Source organism: Manis pentadactyla, chromosome 5 (assembly GCF_030020395.1).
Source record: "Manis pentadactyla isolate mManPen7 chromosome 5, mManPen7.hap1, whole genome shotgun sequence".
Taxonomy (NCBI): domain Eukaryota; kingdom Metazoa; phylum Chordata; class Mammalia; order Pholidota; family Manidae; genus Manis; species Manis pentadactyla.
In genome coordinates, this window is record NC_080023.1 from 126577849 (window position 1) to 126603381 (window position 25533).

Sequence of the window (25533 nt, forward strand, 5' to 3'; positions counted from 1 at the left end):
CGTGTTGTGTCTATTTTATATGCCATATGTGTGGTATAGGTTCCTTACTGCTTGTTGAGTACACTGTTCTGTGTATTTTTCACCGTGTGGTGTGTGATGCTTGATGCTGGAATTTGTGAGTTGTGTTGTGTGTGTTGAGTGGTTCTTTGTGCATTGTATATTTTGCCCTTCCTGATGAGTTATCTGTTGACTGTTGTACACGTTTTGTGTTTGGTGTGTGGCTTCCAGTCTATTGTGTAGTGTGAAATGTGTCTGATCTTTCTTTGGTCTGTTGTGTTATGTACAGTGTTCTGGGTTGTGTGAGCGCTGTCTATATGCCTTCTGTGTGTCACGTACTGGGTAGATGTTGGCTGGTCTGTGTGATTTGAGTGTTGTGTGTGATGTTGATTTAGCCTTGTGTCGCACGTGTTGTGTGCATGTGTTTGTTCTGTGTGTGTTTGTGGGTTTTGGTTCGTGATGTCTGCGTGTGCTCTGTACTGTATGCTTGCGGTTGCGTGTGTTGCGTGTGGTGCATTATATGTGCGTTGCATGTGTTTTCGTCAGCTGTGTGTGGATTTGTATGTGTTGTGTCGGTTTTGTGTGCGTGATTGTGACTTGTGCGATCTGTTAGAGAGGTTGTGTGTGTGTCTGGCTCTTTGAGTTATGCACATGATGTGAGATGTGTTGACCGTGTGTGGTTTTGCTTGTTTAGTATGTCTCTTGGTGTGTGCAGTACGTAGTCTGTGCAATGAATTTCGTGTGCATTGTGAGAAGCTTTGTGCCTTGAAGGGTGTGGTGTGTGTGCTGTGGCTATTGTGATGCATGTTCATGTGTTGTGTGTGTCTTCTACGTTGTGCTCCTGTGTGAGGATATATGTGTGGTGTCTCTGTGCGTGGTTGTGCATGTAGCGTGTTTTGGGTGAAATGTGTGCTGTTTGTCTTCTCTGTTGGTTACGTGTCTTTTGCCTATGGCTTTCTGAGTGTTGTGTGTGTTTTGCGTGTGTGATTGTGATTTGTGTGTGGTTGTGTTTGAGTGGTTGAGTGTGTGTGGTTGTTATGTTTGTGATGTGAGATATGTTGTCCGTGGGTGGTTGTGCTTGTTTAGTGTGCCTCACTGTGTGTGCTCCAAGTACTCTCGCAAATGTGATTTGTGTGTTTTATGAGAAACATGTGCTCTGTAGCGTCTGGTGTGTGCCCTGTGACTGTTGTGTTGTTACCTTTTGAGTTCTGTGTGTGTGAGTGTGTGCATCGTGTAGTGGTGCCCGCGTATGGGGTGTCTGTGTGCATTGGTGTGTGGGGTGTGTAGTGTGTACAATGTGTGCTATGTGCGTTAATTGTTGGTTGTGTGTTTTGCGTGTGGTTTTGTATGTGTTGTTTGTGTTTTGCGTGTGTGATTGTGGTACGTGTTTGGCTGTGTTTGAGAGGTTGTGTGTGTGATTGGTTGTTATGGGTGTGAGGTGAGATGTGCTATCTGTATGTGGTTTTGCTTTTGTAGTGTGCCTCGTTGAGTGTGGGGTGTGTACATGGTTAAATGTGGTTTGTGAGAATTTTGTGCCTTTATGTCCTCTGATGTTTGTGGTGTATGTTGTTTCAAATGTTGTGCTGTTTGCGTGTTGAGTTTGTGTGTGTTCTCCATATCTTTGTGTTTGTGGTTGTTTACTTGTGTTTGTTGTGGTTATTCCTCGAGTGTGTGTTGTGTGTGGCTTTATGTGTGGTATGTAGTGGTCGCGTCGGTCTGTGTGTTGTGCTGTCAATGCAGGGTGTCGTGTGTGCCATGAGTTGTGATGCTTAATTTGTGTGTGATGCTTCTGTGTGTTGCGTGACGTAGTGTTCTCTGATTTGTGTATGATTTTGCATGTGGTAATGTATTGATGTGATACTTTCAATGTGCGTGTCGTGTGTGCGATGTTTGTGTTGTGCATCTTCCTGTGATGTGTTTTGTGTTTGTTGGGTTTTGTGTGATGTGTGAAGTGCGCTGTTTGTCTTTTGTGTCCACGGTAGGGTGTGTTTTGTGGTGTTTGTTGTGTGATTCTGTGCGTATTCTGCGTTGTGTTACATTTTGCGTGCTGTGTTATTATGTGATTTTCTCTTTGAAGTCTGTGATCTGCTGGTTTAATGTGCGTGGCGGTGTTTATGTGGTTGTGTGTGTGTTTCCTGGGTGTTGTGTTCTTTCTGTGTTGTGACTTTTGTGCATGTGATGTGTGCAGTTTGGGTACTTTGTTGTTTGTAGTGTGTGTTCTGTGTCTATTTCTCTGTGGAGTGCTGGGTGGCTGGTGCGGTTGTGGGTGTTTCTGTGTTGGGTGTTGTGTGCTTGGAGTGCGTCCTTGTGTGTTGTACGTTTGGCGTCTTTTGTACAGCGAGTTGTGTTCGTGATTGGGAATGTCATGTGGTCTGTGAATGGCTTTCCGTTTCATGTTAAATGTGGGATGTGACCGCACGTGCGTTGCGTGATGTGCAACGTATTGTGCTCTCAGTTGCATGCGTGTTGTGTGTGCTCTTATCTGTTTTGCGTACTATGTGCATGGTGTCATCTGTGTATTTTATGTGTTGTGTGGGATATTGTGTGTTGTGTCGGATATGCTTCGTATATATGTTGTGCGCTTTGCACTGTGTGTTCTGTGAGGCTCTGTGTGCTGTATGTTTTCTGTGTTTTGCGTGAAGTGTGTAGTGTGTGAACTGTGTTTCATAAATTCGGTGTTGTTTCTGTGGTTGTGTAGTTTTTGCATGTCATTTGGCATGTGTTTTGTGTGGTGTGTGCTTTGCGTGTGTGAATGTGATTTCTGCGTGGTTGTGTTTGAGAGGTTGTGTGGGTGTTTGCTTGTTATGTGTGTGATGTGAAATGTGTTGTCTGTGTGTTGTTGTGCTTGTTTAGTGTGCCTCATTGTGTGTGCTGTGTGTACTCTGTGAAATGTGGTTCGTGTGTGTTGTGAGCGATTCTGTGCCTGGATGTGTCTGGTGTGTGTCTTGTGACTTGTGCTGTTCCAGTTTGGCTCTTGTGTGTATGCGTTTTGCACAGTGCAGCCCGGGCGTGCATATGAGTGTGGGGTGTCTGTGCATGATAGTGTGTGTGGCTTGTAGTGGGTGAAATGTGTGCTATGTGGGCTTCTGTTGGTTGTGTGTTTTGCATGTGGTTTTGTATGTGTACTGTGATTTGTGTTTGGCTGTGTTTGAGAGGTTGTTATGTTTGTTGGGTTGAGTTACGGGTGTGATGTGAGATGTGTTGTCTTTGTGCAGTTGTGCTTGTGTAGTGTGCAACATTGTGTGTGTTGTGCGTACTCACTAACTGTGGTTCGTGTGAATTGTGTGCTTTAACGTCCTGTGTTGTTTGCGGTGTGTGTTGTACTCTACGTTGTGCTGTGTGCGTGTTGAGAGGTTCTGTGTGTACTCTATGTATGCGTTTGTGGGTGTTTTGTTGTGTGTGTTGTGGTTGTTGCTTGAGTGTGTGCCGTGTGTGGCTCTATGTGTGGCATGTGGTGTTTGCGTTGTTCTGTGTGTGTTGCACTGTTAATGCAGGGCGTTGTGTTTTTTGTGAGATGTGATTTTAATTTCTGTGTGTGATGCTTGTGTGTGTTGTGTGATGTGCTGTTCTGTGATTTGTGTTTGTGTTGAGTGTATTGTTCTCTGTGTGCTGCATATTGCGTGGATGTTGTGTGGTCTGTGTTTTGCAAGTTGTGTGAGATATTAATTGTGTTACGACTGATATGCTTTGTGCATGTGTTGCGCATTTGGCATTGCCCATTCTGTGAGACTCTGTGGGCTCTATGCTTTAAGTGTGTTTGGAGTGATGTGTGTAGAGTGTGAAATGTGTGTTGCAAAAATTCGGTGTTCTTTTTCTTGTGGTTTGTGTGTTTTTTGCATGTGGCTTCGTATGTGTTGTATATGTGGTGTGCATTTTGCATGTGTGATTGTGACTCGTGTGTGGTTGTGTTTGACAGGTTGGGTGTGTGGTTGGCTGTTCGAGTAATGAGGGTAGTTTGTGATGTGCGTACTGTGTGTGGTCATGCTTGGTCAGTGAGCCTCACTATGTGTGCGTGTTCACTCTGAGAACCATGCTTCAAGTGTATTGTGTGCAGTTACGTTCTCTGTGTGTGTGGTGTTTGACGTTCAGTGTGCTGTGCTGTTCGGGTGTTGAGAGACTTCTGCATTCAAGCACACTGGAGATAGCCCCTAAAGCTTGTCCGTTTTCTCCACAGGTTCGTAAACCACTGGGGGGGGGGATCTTGTTTCCTGAGGGCGATAGAAGAGGATGCAAAGAGCCGCCTCGTCCCTTTAATAGCAATGCTCTGAAGATGCCTTTGTAGTAAAGAGCCAGAAACTCCTGCAGGAGAGCCTTATGCCGGACTTTGCTGGGGAAACAATCCACCGTGCACTGAGGAGACCGTCCCTGAGAGAATACTAGGCTGCTTTCGCCGTGCATGCAATTTGCTCCTATGTGATATGGAAAACAGTAAACTTTGCAGCAGAAGGCGGTCTTCTCTGTACGCCCTCTATGTCAAGGATGTAAGTGGGCTTCGAATAGGCCTTAGCACTAGCCAAACGGGAAGTTGCAGAACAAGATGCTTCGAAATAACAACAGTGGAGGCAAGTCAGCGTTGGATTCAGCTTACGTTTGTGAAAGAAAGGAGTGCAGGATGCCCCATTCAAGGAATCATTGAAGACTTTGCAGTGGAAGCTGAAACTGAGCTTGCAATGAGCTTTCCGTGTCTGTCCTGTGGTGTCTGCACCCAAAGCGCCTGAGTGAAGTCTGCTGTGTAGAACTCGCTTATGCTGAACAGCGGACACTCGCTTGTGTGGCCATTAACGTGAAGCCTTGCAGAGGAAGCACGGCTGTCAGAAATATGCGTGCATACAGTGACTTTAGCTTGGAAGTTTCGAACGTCGCTTTTTTCTGCTACCTCCTGGCTGCGTCAGAGTGTCCCAGGTTGGTCTGTGGGGTATGTAAGCCGGTCTCTCGTGCCACAGTATGAGCTTTGAAAACTAAGTGCACATTGGCTTCAGTCCCCCAGCATCATGTCAGCAAGTGGTGCGTGCAAGCTTCTTCACAGCCTGTTGGCGGATGGGCCCTAAGCCTCAGAGCTGCTGTCCTGCAGAGAAGGCTCTGAGGCCGTCTCAGTCCAAGTGATTTGCTGCTCAGACATGTCCGGACTGACAGCGAAGCACTGCTGTGTCAAGGCGAGCTTCTTATATATGCTTGTACTCCCAGGCACAAGGATACTGTGAAGAGGTCTTCTGCCCTAACTCAGGTGAAGAGGCAGTGCAAGTTGCTTTCTGCACAGCATTGAAGCAGGACGGACAGGCGTTCTGTTCAAAAGGTGAAAAGCAGGCAGCACCAGGAGCCTCTGTCAAGTAAGCTCCTCTTTATGCCTAGGGAAGCTTCATTCGAACCTGCAATGGAAATTGTTCTGGGCTAACTGTGCTCTAACTTCACGATCTAACACTCTCAGTTACATTCTCCTAACTCACACAGAGTGGAATGGCCAAACGTAGGTGGGCATGGTGTCCTCTCTGAATGCACCTTACTTCCAAGAGATACGTGTGCTGTGAATAGGACTTGCAACAAGGTATAAGGGAAGATGCTGTTGGGGCTCCTTCAGCTGATCATCCTTTCATCACAACAAAGCTCTTCTCCGGGCCAGACCTGCGTCAACCTGAACAAACCATGTGCAGCACGGCTCTCTCTTTGTGATCTGCAGGGAGAAAGAATCCTTTGCCATGATTCTAAAGCAAAATGCTTAAGTGCAGTCCTTAGACCTCTGCATTCAAGCACACTGAAGAAAGCCTTTCGTGCTTGGCTGTTTTCTCCACAGGTTTGGAATCATCCGGGAGATCCTTGTTTCCTGGGGGTGCTACAAAGAGGACGCACAGAACCGGAGTGTCCTGGTGAGTAAAAGCATAGCCCTGAAGATGCCTTTGTCGTAAAGTGTCAGGAACTGCTGCAGGAGAGCCTTATGCCAGACTCTGCTGGAGAAACAGTCCACCGTGCACTGAGGAGACCTTCCCTGAGCGAATACTCTGCTAGTTTCCCCTTACATGCTACTTGCTCCTATGTGATACAGAAAACTTAGTTAACATGGCAGTAGAAGGCTAAGCACCTGATCTCTTTTTGTGTTTTTTGGGTTTGTTGTGCGTGTGGTGTGCTGTATGTGTTTTTGGTATTCGGCAGTGAGTGATTTGTGGTGTTTTCTTGTGATTCTGTGTGTATTCTCTGTTCTGGTCCGCTGTGTGTGATGTGTTCATGTGTGTTTTGCGTTGTGTTATCTATGGTCTGTGGGTCTCGCTTCTTTCCTGTGTGTTGTTGTGTGTTGTCCGTGTTGTGTCTATTTTATATGCCATATGTGTGGTATAGGTTCCTTACTGCTTGTTGAGTACACTGTTCTGTGTATTTTTCACCGTGTGGTGTGTGATGCTTGATGCTGGAATTTGTGAGTTGTGTTGTGTGTGTTGAGTGGTTCTTTGTGCATTGTATATTTTGCCCTTCCTGATGAGTTATCTGTTGACTGTTGTACACGTTTTGTGTTTGGTGTGTGGCTTCCAGTCTATTGTGTAGTGTGAAATGTGTCTGATCTTTCTTTGGTCTGTTGTGTTATGTACAGTGTTCTGGGTTGTGTGAGCGCTGTCTATATGCCTTCTGTGTGTCACGTACTGGGTAGATGTTGGCTGATCTGTGTGATTTGAGTGTTGTGTGTGATGTTGATTTAGCCTTGTGTCGCACGTGTTGTGTGCATGTGTTTGTTCTGTGTGTGTTTGTGGGTTTTGGTTCGTGATGTCTGCGTGTGCTCTGTACTGTATGCTTGCGGTTGCGTGTGTTGCGTGTGGTGCATTATATGTGCGTTGCATGTGTTTTCGTCAGCTGTGTGTGGATTTGTATGTGTTGTGTCGGTTTTGTGTGCGTGATTGTGACTTGTGCGATCTGTTAGAGAGGTTGTGTGTGTGTCTGGCTCTTTGAGTTATGCACATGATGTGAGATGTGTTGACCGTGTGTGGTTGTGCTTGTTTAGTATGTCTCTTGGTGTGTGCAGTACGTAGTCTGTGCAATGAATTTCGTGTGCATTGTGAGAAGCTTTGTGCCTTGAAGGGTGTGGTGTGTGTGCTGTGGCTACTGTGATGCATGTTCATGTGTTGTGTGTGTCTTCTACGTTGTGCTCCTGTGTGAGGATATATGTGTGGTGTCTCTGTGCGTGGTTGTGCATGTAGCGTGTTTTGGGTGAAATGTGTGCTGTTTGTCTTCTCTGTTGGTTACGTGTCTTTTGCCTATGGCTTTCTGAGTGTTGTGTGTGTTTTGCGTGTGTGATTGTGATTTGTGTGTGGTTGTGTTTGAGTGGTTGAGTGTGTGTGGTTGTTATGTTTGTGATGTGAGATATGTTGTCCGTGGGTGGTTGTGCTTGTTTAGTGTGCCTCACTGTGTGTGCTCCAAGTACTCTCGCAAATGTGATTTGTGTGTTTTATGAGAAACATGTGCTCTGTAGCGTCTGGTGTGTGCCCTGTGACTGTTGTGTTGTTACCTTTTGAGTTCTGTGTGTGTGAGTGTGTGCATCGTGTAGTGGTGCCCGCGTATGGGGTGTCTGTGTGCGTTGGTGTGTGGGGTGTGTAGTGTGTACAATGTGTGCTATGTGCGTTAATTGTTGGTTGTGTGTTTTGCGTGTGGTTTTGTATGTGTTGTTTGTGTTTTGCGTGTGTGATTGTGGTACGTGTTTGGCTGTGTTTGAGAGGTTGTGTGTGTGATTGGTTGTTATGGGTGTGAGGTGAGATGTGCTATCTGTATGTGGTTTTGCTTTTGTAGTGTGCCTCGTTGAGTGTGGGGTGTGTACATGGTTAAATGTGGTTTGTGAGAATTTTGTGCCTTTATGTCCTCTGATGTTTGTGGTGTATGTTGTTTCAAATGTTGTGCTGTTTGCGTGTTGAGTTTGTGTGTGTTCTCCATATCTTTGTGTTTGTGGTTGTTTACTTGTGTTTGTTGTGGTTATTCCTCGAGTGTGTGTTGTGTGTGGCTTTATGTGTGGTATGTAGTGGTCGCGTCGGTCTGTGTGTTGTGCTGTCAATGCAGGGTGTCGTGTGTGCCATGAGTTGTGATGCTTAATTTGTGTGTGATGCTTCTGTGTGTTGCGTGACGTAGTGTTCTCTGATTTGTGTATGATTTTGCATGTGGTAATGTATTGATGTGATACTTTCAATGTGCGTGTCGTGTGTGCGATGTTTGTGTTGTGCATCTTCCTGTGATGTGTTTTGTGTTTGTTGGGTTTTGTGTGATGTGTGAAGTGCGCTGTTTGTCTTTTGTGTCCACGGTAGGGTGTGTTTTGTGGTGTTTGTTGTGTGATTCTGTGCGTATTCTGCGTTGTGTTACATTTTGCGTGCTGTGTTATTATGTGATTTTCTCTTTGAAGTCTGTGATCTGCTGGTTTAATGTGCGTGGCGGTGTTTATGTGGTTGTGTGTGTGTTTCCTGGGTGTTGTGTTCTTTCTGTGTTGTGACTTTTGTGCATGTGATGTGTGCAGTTTGGGTACTTTGTTGTTTGTAGTGTGTGTTCTGTGTCTATTTCTCTGTGGAGTGCTGGGTGGCTGGTGCGGTTGTGGGTGTTTCTGTGTTGGGTGTTGTGTGCTTGGAGTGCGTCCTTGTGTGTTGTACGTTTGGCGTCTTTTGTACAGCGAGTTGTGTTCGTGATTGGGAATGTCATGTGGTCTGTGAATGGCTTTCCGTTTCATGTTAAATGTGGGATGTGACCGCACGTGCGTTGCGTGATGTGCAACGTATTGTGCTCTCAGTTGCATGCGTGTTGTGTGTGCTCTTATCTGTTTTGCGTACTATGTGCATGGTGTCATCTGTGTATTTTATGTGTTGTGTGGGATATTGTGTGTTGTGTCGGATATGCTTCGTATATATGTTGTGCGCTTTGCACTGTGTGTTCTGTGAGGCTCTGTGTGCTGTATGTTTTCTGTGTTTTGCGTGAAGTGTGTAGTGTGTGAACTGTGTTTCATAAATTCGGTGTTGTTTCTGTGGTTGTGTAGTTTTTGCATGTCATTTGGCATGTGTTTTGTGTGGTGTGTGCTTTGCGTGTGTGAATGTGATTTCTGCGTGGTTGTGTTTGAGAGGTTGTGTGGGTGTTTGCTTGTTATGTGTGTGATGTGAAATGTGTTGTCTGTGTGTTGTTGTGCTTGTTTAGTGTGCCTCATTGTGTGTGCTGTGTGTACTCTGTGAAATGTGGTTCGTGTGTGTTGTGAGCGATTCTGTGCCTGGATGTGTCTGGTGTGTGTCTTGTGACTTGTGCTGTTCCAGTTTGGCTCTTGTGTGTATGCGTTTTGCACAGTGCAGCCCGGGCGTGCATATGAGTGTGGGGTGTCTGTGCATGATAGTGTGTGTGGCTTGTAGTGGGTGAAATGTGTGCTATGTGGGCTTCTGTTGGTTGTGTGTTTTGCATGTGGTTTTGTATGTGTACTGTGATTTGTGTTTGGCTGTGTTTGAGAGGTTGTTATGTTTGTTGGGTTGAGTTACGGGTGTGATGTGAGATGTGTTGTCTTTGTGCAGTTGTGCTTGTGTAGTGTGCAACATTGTGTGTGTTGTGCGTACTCACTAACTGTGGTTCGTGTGAATTGTGTGCTTTAACGTCCTGTGTTGTTTGCGGTGTGTGTTGTACTCTACGTTGTGCTGTGTGCGTGTTGAGAGGTTCTGTGTGTACTCTATGTATGCGTTTGTGGGTGTTTTGTTGTGTGTGTTGTGGTTGTTGCTTGAGTGTGTGCCGTGTGTGGCTCTATGTGTGGCATGTGGTGTTTGCGTTGTTCTGTGTGTGTTGCACTGTTAATGCAGGGCGTTGTGTTTTTTGTGAGATGTGATTTTAATTTCTGTGTGTGATGCTTGTGTGTGTTGTGTGATGTGCTGTTCTGTGATTTGTGTTTGTGTTGAGTGTATTGTTCTCTGTGTGCTGCATATTGCGTGGATGTTGTGTGGTCTGTGTTTTGCAAGTTGTGTGAGATATTAATTGTGTTACGACTGATATGCTTTGTGCATGTGTTGCGCATTTGGCATTGCCCATTCTGTGAGACTCTGTGGGCTCTATGCTTTAAGTGTGTTTGGAGTGATGTGTGTAGAGTGTGAAATGTGTGTTGCAAAAATTCGGTGTTCTTTTTCTTGTGGTTTGTGTGTTTTTTGCATGTGGCTTCGTATGTGTTGTATATGTGGTGTGCATTTTGCATGTGTGATTGTGACTCGTGTGTGGTTGTGTTTGACAGGTTGGGTGTGTGGTTGGCTGTTCGAGTAATGAGGGTAGTTTGTGATGTGCGTACTGTGTGTGGTCATGCTTGGTCAGTGAGCCTCACTATGTGTGCGTGTTCACTCTGAGAACCATGCTTCAAGTGTATTGTGTGCAGTTACGTTCTCTGTGTGTGTGGTGTTTGACGTTCAGTGTGCTGTGCTGTTCGGGTGTTGAGAGACTTCTGCATTCAAGCACACTGGAGATAGCCCCTAATGCTTGTCCGTTTTCTCCACAGGTTCGTAAACCACTGGGGGGGGGGATCTTGTTTCCTGAGGGCGATAGAAGAGGATGCAAAGAGCCGCCTCGTCCCTTTAATAGCAATGCTCTGAAGATGCCTTTGTAGTAAAGAGCCAGAAACTCCTGCAGGAGAGCCTTATGCCGGACTTTGCTGGGGAAACAATCCACCGTGCACTGAGGAGACCGTCCCTGAGAGAATACTAGGCTGCTTTCGCCGTGCATGCAATTTGCTCCTATGTGATATGGAAAACAGTAAACTTTGCAGCAGAAGGCGGTCTTCTCTGTACGCCCTCTATGTCAAGGATGTAAGTGGGCTTCGAATAGGCCTTAGCACTAGCCAAACGGGAAGTTGCAGAACAAGATGCTTCGAAATAACAACAGTGGAGGCAAGTCAGCGTTGGATTCAGCTTACGTTTGTGAAAGAAAGGAGTGCAGGATGCCCCATTCAAGGAATCATTGAAGACTTTGCAGTGGAAGCTGAAACTGAGCTTGCAATGAGCTTTCCGTGTCTGTCCTGTGGTGTCTGCACCCAAAGCGCCTGAGTGAAGTCTGCTGTGTAGAACTCGCTTATGCTGAACAGCGGACACTCGCTTGTGTGGCCATTAACGTGAAGCCTTGCAGAGGAAGCACGGCTGTCAGAAATATGCGTGCATACAGTGACTTTAGCTTGGAAGTTTCGAACGTCGCTTTTTTCTGCTACCTCCTGGCTGCGTCAGAGTGTCCCAGGTTGGTCTGTGGGGTATGTAAGCCGGTCTCCCGTGCCACAGTATGAGCTTTGAAAACTAAGTGCACATTGGCTTCAGTCCCCCAGCATCATGTCAGCAAGTGGTGCGTGCAAGCTTCTTCACAGCCTGTTGGCGGATGGGCCCTAAGCCTCAGAGCTGCTGTCCTGCAGAGAAGGCTCTGAGGCCGTCTCAGTCCAAGTGATTTGCTGCTCAGACATGTCCGGACTGACAGCGAAGCACTGCTGTGTCAAGGCGAGCTTCTTATATATGCTTGTACTCCCAGGCACAAGGATACTGTGAAGAGGTCTTCTGCCCTAACTCAGGTGAAGAGGCAGTGCAAGTTGCTTTCTGCACAGCATTGAAGCAGGACGGACAGGCGTTCTGTTCAAAAGGTGAAAAGCAGGCAGCACCAGGAGCCTCTGTCAAGTAAGCTCCTCTTTATGCCTAGGGAAGCTTCATTCGAACCTGCAATGGAAATTGTTCTGGGCTAACTGTGCTCTAACTTCACGATCTAACACTCTCAGTTACATTCTCCTAACTCACACAGAGTGGAATGGCCAAACGTAGGTGGGCATGGTGTCCTCTCTGAATGCACCTTACTTCCAAGAGATACGTGTGCTGTGAATAGGACTTGCAACAAGGTATAAGGGAAGATGCTGTTGGGGCTCCTTCAGCTGATCATCCTTTCATCACAACAAAGCTCTTCTCCGGGCCAGACCTGCGTCAACCTGAACAAACCATGTGCAGCACGGCTCTCTCTTTGTGATCTGCAGGGAGAAAGAATCCTTTGCCATGATTCTAAAGCAAAATGCTTAAGTGCAGTCCTTAGACCTCTGCATTCAAGCACACTGAAGAAAGTCTTTCGTGCTTGGCTGTTTTCTCCACAGGTTTGGAATCATCCGGGAGATCCTTGTTTCCTGGGGGTGCTACAAAGAGGACGCACAGAACCGGAGTGTCCTGGTGAGTAAAAGCATAGCCCTGAAGATGCCTTTGTCGTAAAGTGTCAGGAACTGCTGCAGGAGAGCCTTATGCCAGACTCTGCTGGAGAAACAGTCCACCGTGCACTGAGGAGACCTTCCCTGAGCGAATACTCTGCTAGTTTCCCCTTACATGCTACTTGCTCCTATGTGATACAGAAAACTTAGTTAACATGGCAGTAGAAGGCTAAGCACCTGATCTCTTTTGTGTTTTTTGGGTTTGTTGTGCGTGTGGTGTGCTGTATGTGTTTTTGGTATTCGGCAGTGAGTGATTTGTGGTGTTTTCTTGTGATTCTGTGTGTATTCTCTGTTCTGGTCCGCTGTGTGTGATGTGTTCATGTGTGTTTTGCGTTGTGTTATCTATGGTCTGTGGGTCTCGCTTCTTTCCTGTGTGTTGTTGTGTGTTGTCCGTGTTGTGTCTATTTTATATGCCATATGTGTGGTATAGGTTCCTTACTGCTTGTTGAGTACACTGTTCTGTGTATTTTTCACCGTGTGGTGTGTGATGCTTGATGCTGGAATTTGTGAGTTGTGTTGTGTGTGTTGAGTGGTTCTTTGTGCATTGTATATTTTGCCCTTCCTGATGAGTTATCTGTTGACTGTTGTACACGTTTTGTGTTTGGTGTGTGGCTTCCAGTCTATTGTGTAGTGTGAAATGTGTCTGATCTTTCTTTGGTCTGTTGTGTTATGTACAGTGTTCTGGGTTGTGTGAGCGCTGTCTATATGCCTTCTGTGTGTCACGTACTGGGTAGATGTTGGCTGGTCTGTGTGATTTGAGTGTTGTGTGTGATGTTGATTTAGCCTTGTGTCGCACGTGTTGTGTGCATGTGTTTGTTCTGTGTGTGTTTGTGGGTTTTGGTTCGTGATGTCTGCGTGTGCTCTGTACTGTATGCTTGCGGTTGCGTGTGTTGCGTGTGGTGCATTATATGTGCGTTGCATGTGTTTTCGTCAGCTGTGTGTGGATTTGTATGTGTTGTGTCGGTTTTGTGTGCGTGATTGTGACTTGTGCGATCTGTTAGAGAGGTTGTGTGTGTGTCTGGCTCTTTGAGTTATGCACATGATGTGAGATGTGTTGACCGTGTGTGGTTTTGCTTGTTTAGTATGTCTCTTGGTGTGTGCAGTACGTAGTCTGTGCAATGAATTTCGTGTGCATTGTGAGAAGCTTTGTGCCTTGAAGGGTGTGGTGTGTGTGCTGTGGCTATTGTGATGCATGTTCATGTGTTGTGTGTGTCTTCTACGTTGTGCTCCTGTGTGAGGATATATGTGTGGTGTCTCTGTGCGTGGTTGTGCATGTAGCGTGTTTTGGGTGAAATGTGTGCTGTTTGTCTTCTCTGTTGGTTACGTGTCTTTTGCCTATGGCTTTCTGAGTGTTGTGTGTGTTTTGCGTGTGTGATTGTGATTTGTGTGTGGTTGTGTTTGAGTGGTTGAGTGTGTGTGGTTGTTATGTTTGTGATGTGAGATATGTTGTCCGTGGGTGGTTGTGCTTGTTTAGTGTGCCTCACTGTGTGTGCTCCAAGTACTCTCGCAAATGTGATTTGTGTGTTTTATGAGAAACATGTGCTCTGTAGCGTCTGGTGTGTGCCCTGTGACTGTTGTGTTGTTACCTTTTGAGTTCTGTGTGTGTGAGTGTGTGCATCGTGTAGTGGTGCCCGCGTATGGGGTGTCTGTGTGCATTGGTGTGTGGGGTGTGTAGTGTGTACAATGTGTGCTATGTGCGTTAATTGTTGGTTGTGTGTTTTGCGTGTGGTTTTGTATGTGTTGTTTGTGTTTTGCGTGTGTGATTGTGGTACGTGTTTGGCTGTGTTTGAGAGGTTGTGTGTGTGATTGGTTGTTATGGGTGTGAGGTGAGATGTGCTATCTGTATGTGGTTTTGCTTTTGTAGTGTGCCTCGTTGAGTGTGGGGTGTGTACATGGTTAAATGTGGTTTGTGAGAATTTTGTGCCTTTATGTCCTCTGATGTTTGTGGTGTATGTTGTTTCAAATGTTGTGCTGTTTGCGTGTTGAGTTTGTGTGTGTTCTCCATATCTTTGTGTTTGTGGTTGTTTACTTGTGTTTGTTGTGGTTATTCCTCGAGTGTGTGTTGTGTGTGGCTTTATGTGTGGTATGTAGTGGTCGCGTCGGTCTGTGTGTTGTGCTGTCAATGCAGGGTGTCGTGTGTGCCATGAGTTGTGATGCTTAATTTGTGTGTGATGCTTCTGTGTGTTGCGTGACGTAGTGTTCTCTGATTTGTGTATGATTTTGCATGTGGTAATGTATTGATGTGATACTTTCAATGTGCGTGTCGTGTGTGCGATGTTTGTGTTGTGCATCTTCCTGTGATGTGTTTTGTGTTTGTTGGGTTTTGTGTGATGTGTGAAGTGCGCTGTTTGTCTTTTGTGTCCACGGTAGGGTGTGTTTTGTGGTGTTTGTTGTGTGATTCTGTGCGTATTCTGCGTTGTGTTACATTTTGCGTGCTGTGTTATTATGTGATTTTCTCTTTGAAGTCTGTGATCTGCTGGTTTAATGTGCGTGGCGGTGTTTATGTGGTTGTGTGTGTGTTTCCTGGGTGTTGTGTTCTTTCTGTGTTGTGACTTTTGTGCATGTGATGTGTGCAGTTTGGGTACTTTGTTGTTTGTAGTGTGTGTTCTGTGTCTATTTCTCTGTGGAGTGCTGGGTGGCTGGTGCGGTTGTGGGTGTTTCTGTGTTGGGTGTTGTGTGCTTGGAGTGCGTCCTTGTGTGTTGTACGTTTGGCGTCTTTTGTACAGCGAGTTGTGTTCGTGATTGGGAATGTCATGTGGTCTGTGAATGGCTTTCCGTTTCATGTTAAATGTGGGATGTGACCGCACGTGCGTTGCGTGATGTGCAACGTATTGTGCTCTCAGTTGCATGCGTGTTGTGTGTGCTCTTATCTGTTTTGCGTACTATGTGCATGGTGTCATCTGTGTATTTTATGTGTTGTGTGGGATATTGTGTGTTGTGTCGGATATGCTTCGTATATATGTTGTGCGCTTTGCACTGTGTGTTCTGTGAGGCTCTGTGTGCTGTATGTTTTCTGTGTTTTGCGTGAAGTGTGTAGTGTGTGAACTGTGTTTCATAAATTCGGTGTTGTTTCTGTGGTTGTGTAGTTTTTGCATGTCATTTGGCATGTGTTTTGTGTGGTGTGTGCTTTGCGTGTGTGAATGTGATTTCTGCGTGGTTGTGTTTGAGAGGTTGTGTGGGTGTTTGCTTGTTATGTGTGTGATGTGAAATGTGTTGTCTGTGTGTTGTTGTGCTTGTTTAGTGTGCCTCATTGTGTGTGCTGTGTGTACTCTGTGAAATGTGGTTCGTGTGTGTTGTGAGCGATTCTGTGCCTGGATGTGTCTGGTGTGTGTCTTGTGACTTGTGCTGTTCCAGTTTGGCTCTTGTGTGTATGCGTTTTGCACAGTGCAGCCCGGGCGTGCATATGAGTGTGGGGTGTCTGTGCATGATAGTGTGTGTGGCTTGTAGTGGGTGAAATGTGTGCTATGTGGGCTTCTGTTGGTTGTGTGTTTTGCATGTGGTTTTGTATGTGTACTGTGATTTGTGTTTGGCTGTGTTTGAGAGGTTGTTATGTTTGTTGGGTTGAGTTACGGGTGTGATGTGAGATGTGTTGTCTTTGTGCAGTTGTGCTTGTGTAGTGTGCAACATTGTGTGTGTTGTGCGTACTCACTAACTGTGGTTCGTGTGAATTGTGTGCTTTAACGTCCTGTGTTGTTTGCGGTGTGTGTTGTACTCTACGTTGTGCTGTGTGCGTGTTGAGAGGTTCTGTGTGTACTCTATGTATGCGTTTGTGGGTGTTTTGTTGTGTGTGTTGTGGTTGTTGCTTGAGTGTGTGCCGTGTGTGGCTCTATGTGTGGCATGTGGTGTTTGCGTTGTTCTGTGTGTGTTGCACTGTTAATGCAGGGCGTTGTGTTTTTTGTGAGATGTGATTTTAATTTCTGTGTGTGATGCTTGTGTGTGTTGTGTGATGTGCTGTTCTGTGATTTGTGTTTGTGTTGAGTGTATTGTTCTCTGTGTGCTGCATATTGCGTGGATGTTGTGTGGTCTGTGTTTTGCAAGTTGTGTGAGATATTAATTGTGTTACGACTGATATGCTTTGTGCATGTGTTGCGCATTTGGCATTGCCCATTCTGTGAGACTCTGTGGGCTCTATGCTTTAAGTGTGTTTGGAGTGATGTGTGTAGAGTGTGAAATGTGTGTTGCAAAAATTCGGTGTTCTTTTTCTTGTGGTTTGTGTGTTTTTTGCATGTGGCTTCGTATGTGTTGTATATGTGGTGTGCATTTTGCATGTGTGATTGTGACTCGTGTGTGGTTGTGTTTGACAGGTTGGGTGTGTGGTTGGCTGTTCGAGTAATGAGGGTAGTTTGTGATGTGCGTACTGTGTGTGGTCATGCTTGGTCAGTGAGCCTCACTATGTGTGCGTGTTCACTCTGAGAACCATGCTTCAAGTGTATTGTGTGCAGTTACGTTCTCTGTGTGTGTGGTGTTTGACGTTCAGTGTGCTGTGCTGTTCGGGTGTTGAGAGACTTCTGCATTCAAGCACACTGGAGATAGCCCCTAATGCTTGTCCGTTTTCTCCACAGGTTCGTAAACCACTGGGGGGGGGGATCTTGTTTCCTGAGGGCGATAGAAGAGGATGCAAAGAGCCGCCTCGTCCCTTTAATAGCAATGCTCTGAAGATGCCTTTGTAGTAAAGAGCCAGAAACTCCTGCAGGAGAGCCTTATGCCGGACTTTGCTGGGGAAACAATCCACCGTGCACTGAGGAGACCGTCCCTGAGAGAATACTAGGCTGCTTTCGCCGTGCATGCAATTTGCTCCTATGTGATATGGAAAACAGTAAACTTTGCAGCAGAAGGCGGTCTTCTCTGTACGCCCTCTATGTCAAGGATGTAAGTGGGCTTCGAATAGGCCTTAGCACTAGCCAAACGGGAAGTTGCAGAACAAGATGCTTCGAAATAACAACAGTGGAGGCAAGTCAGCGTTGGATTCAGCTTACGTTTGTGAAAGAAAGGAGTGCAGGATGCCCCATTCAAGGAATCATTGAAGACTTTGCAGTGGAAGCTGAAACTGAGCTTGCAATGAGCTTTCCGTGTCTGTCCTGTGGTGTCTGCACCCAAAGCGCCTGAGTGAAGTCTGCTGTGTAGAACTCGCTTATGCTGAACAGCGGACACTCGCTTGTGTGGCCATTAACGTGAAGCCTTGCAGAGGAAGCACGGCTGTCAGAAATATGCGTGCATACAGTGACTTTAGCTTGGAAGTTTCGAACGTCGCTTTTTTCTGCTACCTCCTGGCTGCGTCAGAGTGTCCCAGGTTGGTCTGTGGGGTATGTAAGCCGGTCTCCCGTGCCACAGTATGAGCTTTGAAAACTAAGTGCACATTGGCTTCAGTCCCCCAGCATCATGTCAACAAGTGGTGCGTGCAAGCTTCTTCACAGCCTGTTGGCGGATGGGCCCTAAGCCTCAGAGCTGCTGTCCTGCAGAGAAGGCTCTGAGGCCGTCTCAGTCCAAGTGATTTGCTGCTCAGACATGTCCGGACTGACAGCGAAGCACTGCTGTGTCAAGGCGAGCTTCTTATATATGCTTGTACTCCCAGGCACAAGGATACTGTGAAGAGGTCTTCTGCCCTAACTCAGGTGAAGAGGCAGTGCAAGTTGCTTTCTGCACAGCATTGAAGCAGGACGGACAGGGGTTCTGTTCAAAAGGTGAAAAGCAGGCAGCACCAGGAGCCTCTGTCAAGTAAGCTCCTCTTTATGCCTAGGGAAGCTTCATTCGAACCTGCAATGGAAATTGTTCTGGGCTAACTGTGCTCTAACTTCACGATCTAACACTCTCAGTTACATTCTCCTAACTCACACAGAGTGGAATGGCCAAACGTAGGTGGGCATGGTGTCCTCTCTGAATGCACCTTACTTCCAAGAGATACGTGTGCTGTGAATAGGACTTGCAACAAGGTATAAGGGAAGATGCTGTTGGGGCTCCTTCAGCTGATCATCCTTTCATCACAACAAAGCTCTTCTCCGGGCCAGACCTGCGTCAACCTGAACAAACCATGTGCAGCACGGCTCTCTCTTTGTGATCTGCAGGGAGAAAGAATCCTTTGCCATGATTCTAAAGCAAAATGCTTAAGTGCAGTCCTTAGACCTCTGCATTCAAGCACACTGAAGAAAGCCTTTCGTGCTTGGCTGTTTTCTCCACAGGTTTGGAATCATCCGGGAGATCCTTGTTTCCTGGGGGTGCTACAAAGAGGACGCACAGAACCGGAGTGTCCTGGTGAGTAAAAGCATAGCCCTGAAGATGCCTTTGTCGTAAAGTGTCAGGAACTGCGGCAGGAGAGCCTTATGCCAGACTCTGCTGGAGAAACAGTCCACCGTGCACTGAGGAGACCTTCCCTGAGCGAATACTCTGCTAGTTTCCCCTTACATGCTACTTGCTCCTATGTGATACAGAAAACTTAGTTAACATGGCAGTAGAAGGCTAAGCACCTGATCTCTTTTGTGTTTTTTGGGTTTGTTGTGCGTGTGGTGTGCTGTATGTGTTTTTGGTATTCGGCAGTGAGTGATTTGTGGTGTTTTCTTGTGATTCTGTGTGTATTCTCTGTTCTGGTCCGCTGTGTGTGATGTGTTCATGTGTGTTTTGCGTTGTGTTATCTATGGTCTGTGGGTCTCGCTTCTTTCCTGTGTGTTGTTGTGTGTTGTCCGTGTTGTGTCTATTTTATATGCCATATGTGTGGTATAGGTTCCTTACTGCTTGTTGAGTACACTGTTCTGTGTATTTTTCACCGTGTGGTGTGTGATGCTTGATGCTGGAATTTGTGAGTTGTGTTGTGTGTGTTGAGTGGTTCTTTGTGCATTGTATATTTTGCCCTTCCTGATGAGTTATCTGTTGACTGTTGTACACGTTTTGTGTTTGGTGTGTGGCTTCCAGTCTATTGTGTAGTGTGAAATGTGTCTGATCTTTCTTTGGTCTGTTGTGTTATGTACAGTGTTCTGGGTTGTGTGAGCGCTGTCTATATGCCTTCTGTGTGTCACGTACTGGGTAGATGTTGGCTGATCTGTGTGATTTGAGTGTTGTGTGTGATGTTGATTTAGCCTTGTGTCGCACGTGTTGTGTGCATGTGTTTGTTCTGTGTGTGTTTGTGGGTTTTGGTTCGTGATGTCTGCGTGTGCTCTGTACTGTATGCTTGCGGTTGCGTGTGTTGCGTGTGGTGCATTATATGTGCGTTGCATGTGTTTTCGTCAGCTGTGTGTGGATTTGTATGTGTTGTGTCGGTTTTGTGTGCGTGATTGTGACTTGTGCGATCTGTTAGAGAGGTTGTGTGTGTGTCTGGCTCTTTGAGTTATGCACATGATGTGAGATGTGTTGACCGTGTGTGGTTGTGCTTGTTTAGTATGTCTCTTGGTGTGTGCAGTACGTAGTCTGTGCAATGAATTTCGTGTGCATTGTGAGAAGCTTTGTGCCTTGAAGGGTGTGGTGTGTGTGCTGTGGCTACTGTGATGCATGTTCATGTGTTGTGTGTGTCTTCTACGTTGTGCTCCTGTGTGAGGATATATGTGTGGTGTCTCTGTGCGTGGTTGTGCATGTAGCGTGTTTTGGGTGAAATGTGTGCTGTTTGTCTTCTCTGTTGGTTACGTGTCTTTTGCCTATGGCTTTCTGAGTGTTGTGTGTGTTTTGCGTGTGTGATTGTGATTTGTGTGTGGTTGTGTTTGAGTGGTTGAGTGTGTGTGGTTGTTATGTTTGTGATGTGAGATATGTTGTCCGTGGGTGGTTGTGCTTGTTTAGTGTGCCTCACTGTGTGTGCTCCAAGTACTCTCGCAAATGTGATTTGTGTGTTTTATGAGAAACATGTGCTCTGTAGCGTCTGGTGTGTGCCCTGTGACTGTTGTGTTGTTACCTTTTGAGTTCTGTGTGTGTGAGTGTGTGCATCGTGTAGTGGTGCCCGCGTATGGGGTGTCTGTGTGCGTTGGTGTGTGGGGTGTGTAGTGTGTACAATGTGTGCTATGTGCGTTAATTGTTGGTTGTGTGTTTTGCGTGTGGTTTTGTATGTGTTGTTTGTGTTTTGCGTGTGTGATTGTGGTACGTGTTTGGCTGTGTTTGAGAGGTTGTGTGTGTGATTGGTTGTTATGGGTGTGAGGTGAGATGTGCTATCTGTATGTGGTTTTGCTTTTGTAGTGTGCCTCGTTGAGTGTGGGGTGTGTACACGGTTAAATGTGGTTTGTGAGAATTTTGTGCCTTTATGTCCTCTGATGTTCGTGGTGTATGTTGTTTCAAATGTTGTGCTGTTTGCGTGTTGAGTTTGTGTGTGTTCTCCATATCTTTGTGTTTGTGGTTGTTTACTTGTGTTTGTTGTGGTTATTCCTCGAGTGTGTGTTGTGTGTGGCTTTATGTGTGGTATGTAGTGGTCGCGTCGGTCTGTGTGTTGTGCTGTCAATGCAGGGTGTCGTGTGTGCCATGAGTTGTGATGCTTAATTTGTGTGTGATGCTTCTGTGTGTTGCGTGACGTAGTGTTCTCTGATTTGTGTATGATTTTGCATGTGGTAATGTATTGATGTGATACTTTCAATGTGCGTGTCGTGTGTGCGATGTTTGTGTTGTGCATCTTCCTGTGATGTGTTTTGTGTTTGTTGGGTTTTGTGTGATGTGTGAAGTGCGCTGTTTGTCTTTTGTGTCCACGGTAGGGTGTGTTTTGTGGTGTTTGTTGTGTGATTCTGTGCGTATTCTGCGTTGTGTTACATTTTGCGTGCTGTGTTATTATGTGATTTTCTCTTTGAAGTCTGTGATCTGCTGGTTTAATGTGCGTGGCGGTGTTTATGTGGTTGTGTGTGTGTTTCCTGGGTGTTGTGTTCTTTCTGTGTTGTGACTTTTGTGCATGTGATGTGTGCAGTTTGGGTACTTTGTTGTTTGTAGTGTGTGTTCTGTGTCTATTTCTCTGTGGAGTGCTGGGTGGCTGGTGCGGTTGTGGGTGTTTCTGTGTTGGGTGTTGTGTGCTTGGAGTGCGTCCTTGTGTGTTGTACGTTTGGCGTCTTTTGTACAGCGAGTTGTGTTCGTGATTGGGAATGTCATGTGGTCTGTGAATGGCTTTCCGTTTCATGTTAAATGTGGGATGTGACCGCACGTGCGTTGCGTGATGTGCAACGTATTGTGCTCTCAGTTGCATGCGTGTTGTGTGTGCTCTTATCTGTTTTGCGTACTATGTGCATGGTGTCATCTGTGTATTTTATGTGTTGTGTGGGATATTGTGTGTTGTGTCGGATATGCTTCGTATATATGTTGTGCGCTTTGCACTGTGTGTTCTGTGAGGCTCTGTGTGCTGTATGTTTTCTGTGTTTTGCGTGAAGTGTGTAGTGTGTGAACTGTGTTTCATAAATTCGGTGTTGTTTCTGTGGTTGTGTAGTTTTTGCATGTCATTTGGCATGTGTTTTGTGTGGTGTGTGCTTTGCGTGTGTGAATGTGATTTCTGCGTGGTTGTGTTTGAGAGGTTGTGTGGGTGTTTGCTTGTTATGTGTGTGATGTGAAATGTGTTGTCTGTGTGTTGTTGTGCTTGTTTAGTGTGCCTCATTGTGTGTGCTGTGTGTACTCTGTGAAATGTGGTTCGTGTGTGTTGTGAGCGATTCTGTGCCTGGATGTGTCTGGTGTGTGTCTTGTGACTTGTGCTGTTCCAGTTTGGCTCTTGTGTGTATGCGTTTTGCACAGTGCAGCCCGGGCGTGCATATGAGTGTGGGGTGTCTGTGCATGATAGTGTGTGTGGCTTGTAGTGGGTGAAATGTGTGCTATGTGGGCTTCTGTTGGTTGTGTGTTTTGCATGTGGTTTTGTATGTGTACTGTGATTTGTGTTTGGCTGTGTTTGAGAGGTTGTTATGTTTGTTGGGTTGAGTTACGGGTGTGATGTGAGATGTGTTGTCTTTGTGCAGTTGTGCTTGTGTAGTGTGCAACATTGTGTGTGTTGTGCGTACTCACTAACTGTGGTTCGTGTGAATTGTGTGCTTTAACGTCCTGTGTTGTTTGCGGTGTGTGTTGTACTCTACGTTGTGCTGTGTGCGTGTTGAGAGGTTCTGTGTGTACTCTATGTATGCGTTTGTGGGTGTTTTGTTGTGTGTGTTGTGGTTGTTGCTTGAGTGTGTGCCGTGTGTGGCTCTATGTGTGGCATGTGGTGTTTGCGTTGTTCTGTGTGTGTTGCACTGTTAATGCAGGGCGTTGTGTTTTTTGTGAGATGTGATTTTAATTTCTGTGTGTGATGCTTGTGTGTGTTGTGTGATGTGCTGTTCTGTGATTTGTGTTTGTGTTGAGTGTATTGTTCTCTGTGTGCTGCATATTGCGTGGATGTTGTGTGGTCTGTGTTTTGCAAGTTGTGTGAGATATTAATTGTGTTACGACTGATATGCTTTGTGCATGTGTTGCGCATTTGGCATTGCCCATTCTGTGAGACTCTGTGGGCTCTATGCTTTAAGTGTGTTTGGAGTGATGTGTGTAGAGTGTGAAATGTGTGTTGCAAAAATTCGGTGTTCTTTTTCTTGTGGTTTGTGTGTTTTTTGCATGTGGCTTCGTATGTGTTGTATATGTGGTGTGCATTTTGCATGTGTGATTGTGACTCGTGTGTGGTTGTGTTTGACAGGTTAGGTGTGTGGTTGGCTGTTCGAGTAATGAGGGTAGTTTGTGATGTGCGTACTGTGTGTGGTCATGCTTGGTCAGTGAGCCTCACTATGTGTGCGTGTTCACTCTGAGAACCATGCTTCAAGTGTATTGTGTGCAGTTACGTTCTCTGTGTGTGTGGTGTTTGACGTTCAGTGTGCTGTGCTGTTCGGGTGTTGAGAGACTTCTGCATTCAAGCACACTGGAGATAGCCCCTAATGCTTGTCCGTTTTCTCCACAGGTTCGTAAACCACTGGGGGGAGGGATCTTGTTTCCTGAGGGCGATAGAAGAGGATGCAAAGAGCCGCCTCGTCCCTTTAATAGCAATGCTCTGAAGATGCCTTTGTAGTAAAGAGCCAGAAACTCCTGCAGGAGAGCCTTATGCCGGACTTTGCTGGGGAAACAATCCACCGTGCACTGAGGAGACCGTCCCTGAGAGAATACTAGGCTGCTTTCGCCGTGCATGCAATTTGCTCCTATGTGATATGGAAAACAGTAAACTTTGCAGCAGAAGGCGGTCTTCTCTGTACGCCCTCTATGTCAAGGATGTAAGTGGGCTTCGAATAGGCCTTAGCACTAGCCAAACGGGAAGTTGCAGAACAAGATGCTTCGAAATAACAACAGTGGAGGCAAGTCAGCGTTGGATTCAGCTTACGTTTGTGAAAGAAAGGAGTGCAGGATGCCCCATTCAAGGAATCATTGAAGACTTTGCAGTGGAAGCTGAAACTGAGCTTGCAATGAGCTTTCCGTGTCTGTCCTGTGGTGTCTGCACCCAAAGCGCCTGAGTGAAGTCTGCTGTGTAGAACTCGCTTATGCTGAACAGCGGACACTCGCTTGTGTGGCCATTAACGTGAAGCCTTGCAGAGGAAGCACGGCTGTCAGAAATATGCGTGCATACAGTGACTTTAGCTTGGAAGTTTCGAACGTCGCTTTTTTCTGCTACCTCCTGGCTGCGTCAGAGTGTCCCAGGTTGGTCTGTGGGGTATGTAAGCCGGTCTCCCGTGCCACAGTATGAGCTTTGAAAACTAAGTGCACATTGGCTTCAGTCCCCCAGCATCATGTCAGCAAGTGGTGCGTGCAAGCTTCTTCACAGCCTGTTGGCGGATGGGCCCTAAGCCTCAGAGCTGCTGTCCTGCAGAGAAGGCTCTGAGGCCGTCTCAGTCCAAGTGATTTGCTGCTCAGACATGTCCGGACTGACAGCGAAGCACTGCTGTGTCAAGGCGAGCTTCTTATATATGCTTGTACTCCCAGGCACAAGGATACTGTGAAGAGGTCTTCTGCCCTAACTCAGGTGAAGAGGCAGTGCAAGTTGCTTTCTGCACAGCATTGAAGCAGGACGGACAGGCGTTCTGTTCAAAAGGTGAAAAGCAGGCAGCACCAGGAGCCTCTGTCAAGTAAGCTCCTCTTTATGCCTAGGGAAGCTTCATTCGAACCTGCAATGGAAATTGTTCTGGGCTAACTGTGCTCTAACTTCACGATCTAACACTCTCAGTTACATTCTCCTAACTCACACAGAGTGGAATGGCCAAACGTAGGTGGGCATGGTGTCCTCTCTGAATGCACCTTACTTCCAAGAGATACGTGTGCTGTGAATAGGACTTGCAACAAGGTATAAGGGAAGATGCTGTTGGGGCTCCTTCAGCTGATCATCCTTTCATCACAACAAAGCTCTTCTCCGGGCCAGACCTGCGTCAACCTGAACAAACCATGTGCAGCACGGCTCTCTCTTTGTGATCTGCAGGGAGAAAGAATCCTTTGCCATGATTCTAAAGCAAAATGCTTAAGTGCAGTCCTTAGACCTCTGCATTCAAGCACACTGAAGAAAGCCTTTCGTGCTTGGCTGTTTTCTCCACAGGTTTGGAATCATCCGGGAGATCCTTGTTTCCTGGGGGTGCTACAAAGAGGACGCACAGAACCGGAGTGTCCTGGTGAGTAAAAGCATAGCCCTGAAGATGCCTTTGTCGTAAAGTGTCAGGAACTGCTGCAGGAGAGCCTTATGCCAGACTCTGCTGGAGAAACAGTCCACCGTGCACTGAGGAGACCTTCCCTGAGCGAATACTCTGCTAGTTTCCCCTTACATGCTACTTGCTCCTATGTGATACAGAAAACTTAGTTAACATGGCAGTAGAAGGCTAAGCACCTGATCTCTTTTGTGTTTTTTGGGTTTGTTGTGCGTGTGGTGTGCTGTATGTGTTTTTGGTATTCGGCAGTGAGTGATTTGTGGTGTTTTCTTGTGATTCTGTGTGTATTCTCTGTTCTGGTCCGCTGTGTGTGATGTGTTCATGTGTGTTTTGCGTTGTGTTATCTATGGTCTGTGGGTCTCGCTTCTTTCCTGTGTGTTGTTGTGTGTTGTCCGTGTTGTGTCTATTTTATATGCCATATGTGTGGTATAGGTTCCTTACTGCTTGTTGAGTACACTGTTCTGTGTATTTTTCACCGTGTGGTGTGTGATGCTTGATGCTGGAATTTGTGAGTTGTGTTGTGTGTGTTGAGTGGTTCTTTGTGCATTGTATATTTTGCCCTTCCTGATGAGTTATCTGTTGACTGTTGTACACGTTTTGTGTTTGGTGTGTGGCTTCCAGTCTATTGTGTAGTGTGAAATGTGTCTGATCTTTCTTTGGTCTGTTGTGTTATGTACAGTGTTCTGGGTTGTGTGAGCGCTGTCTATATGCCTTCTGTGTGTCACGTACTGGGTAGATGTTGGCTGATCTGTGTGATTTGAGTGTTGTGTGTGATGTTGATTTAGCCTT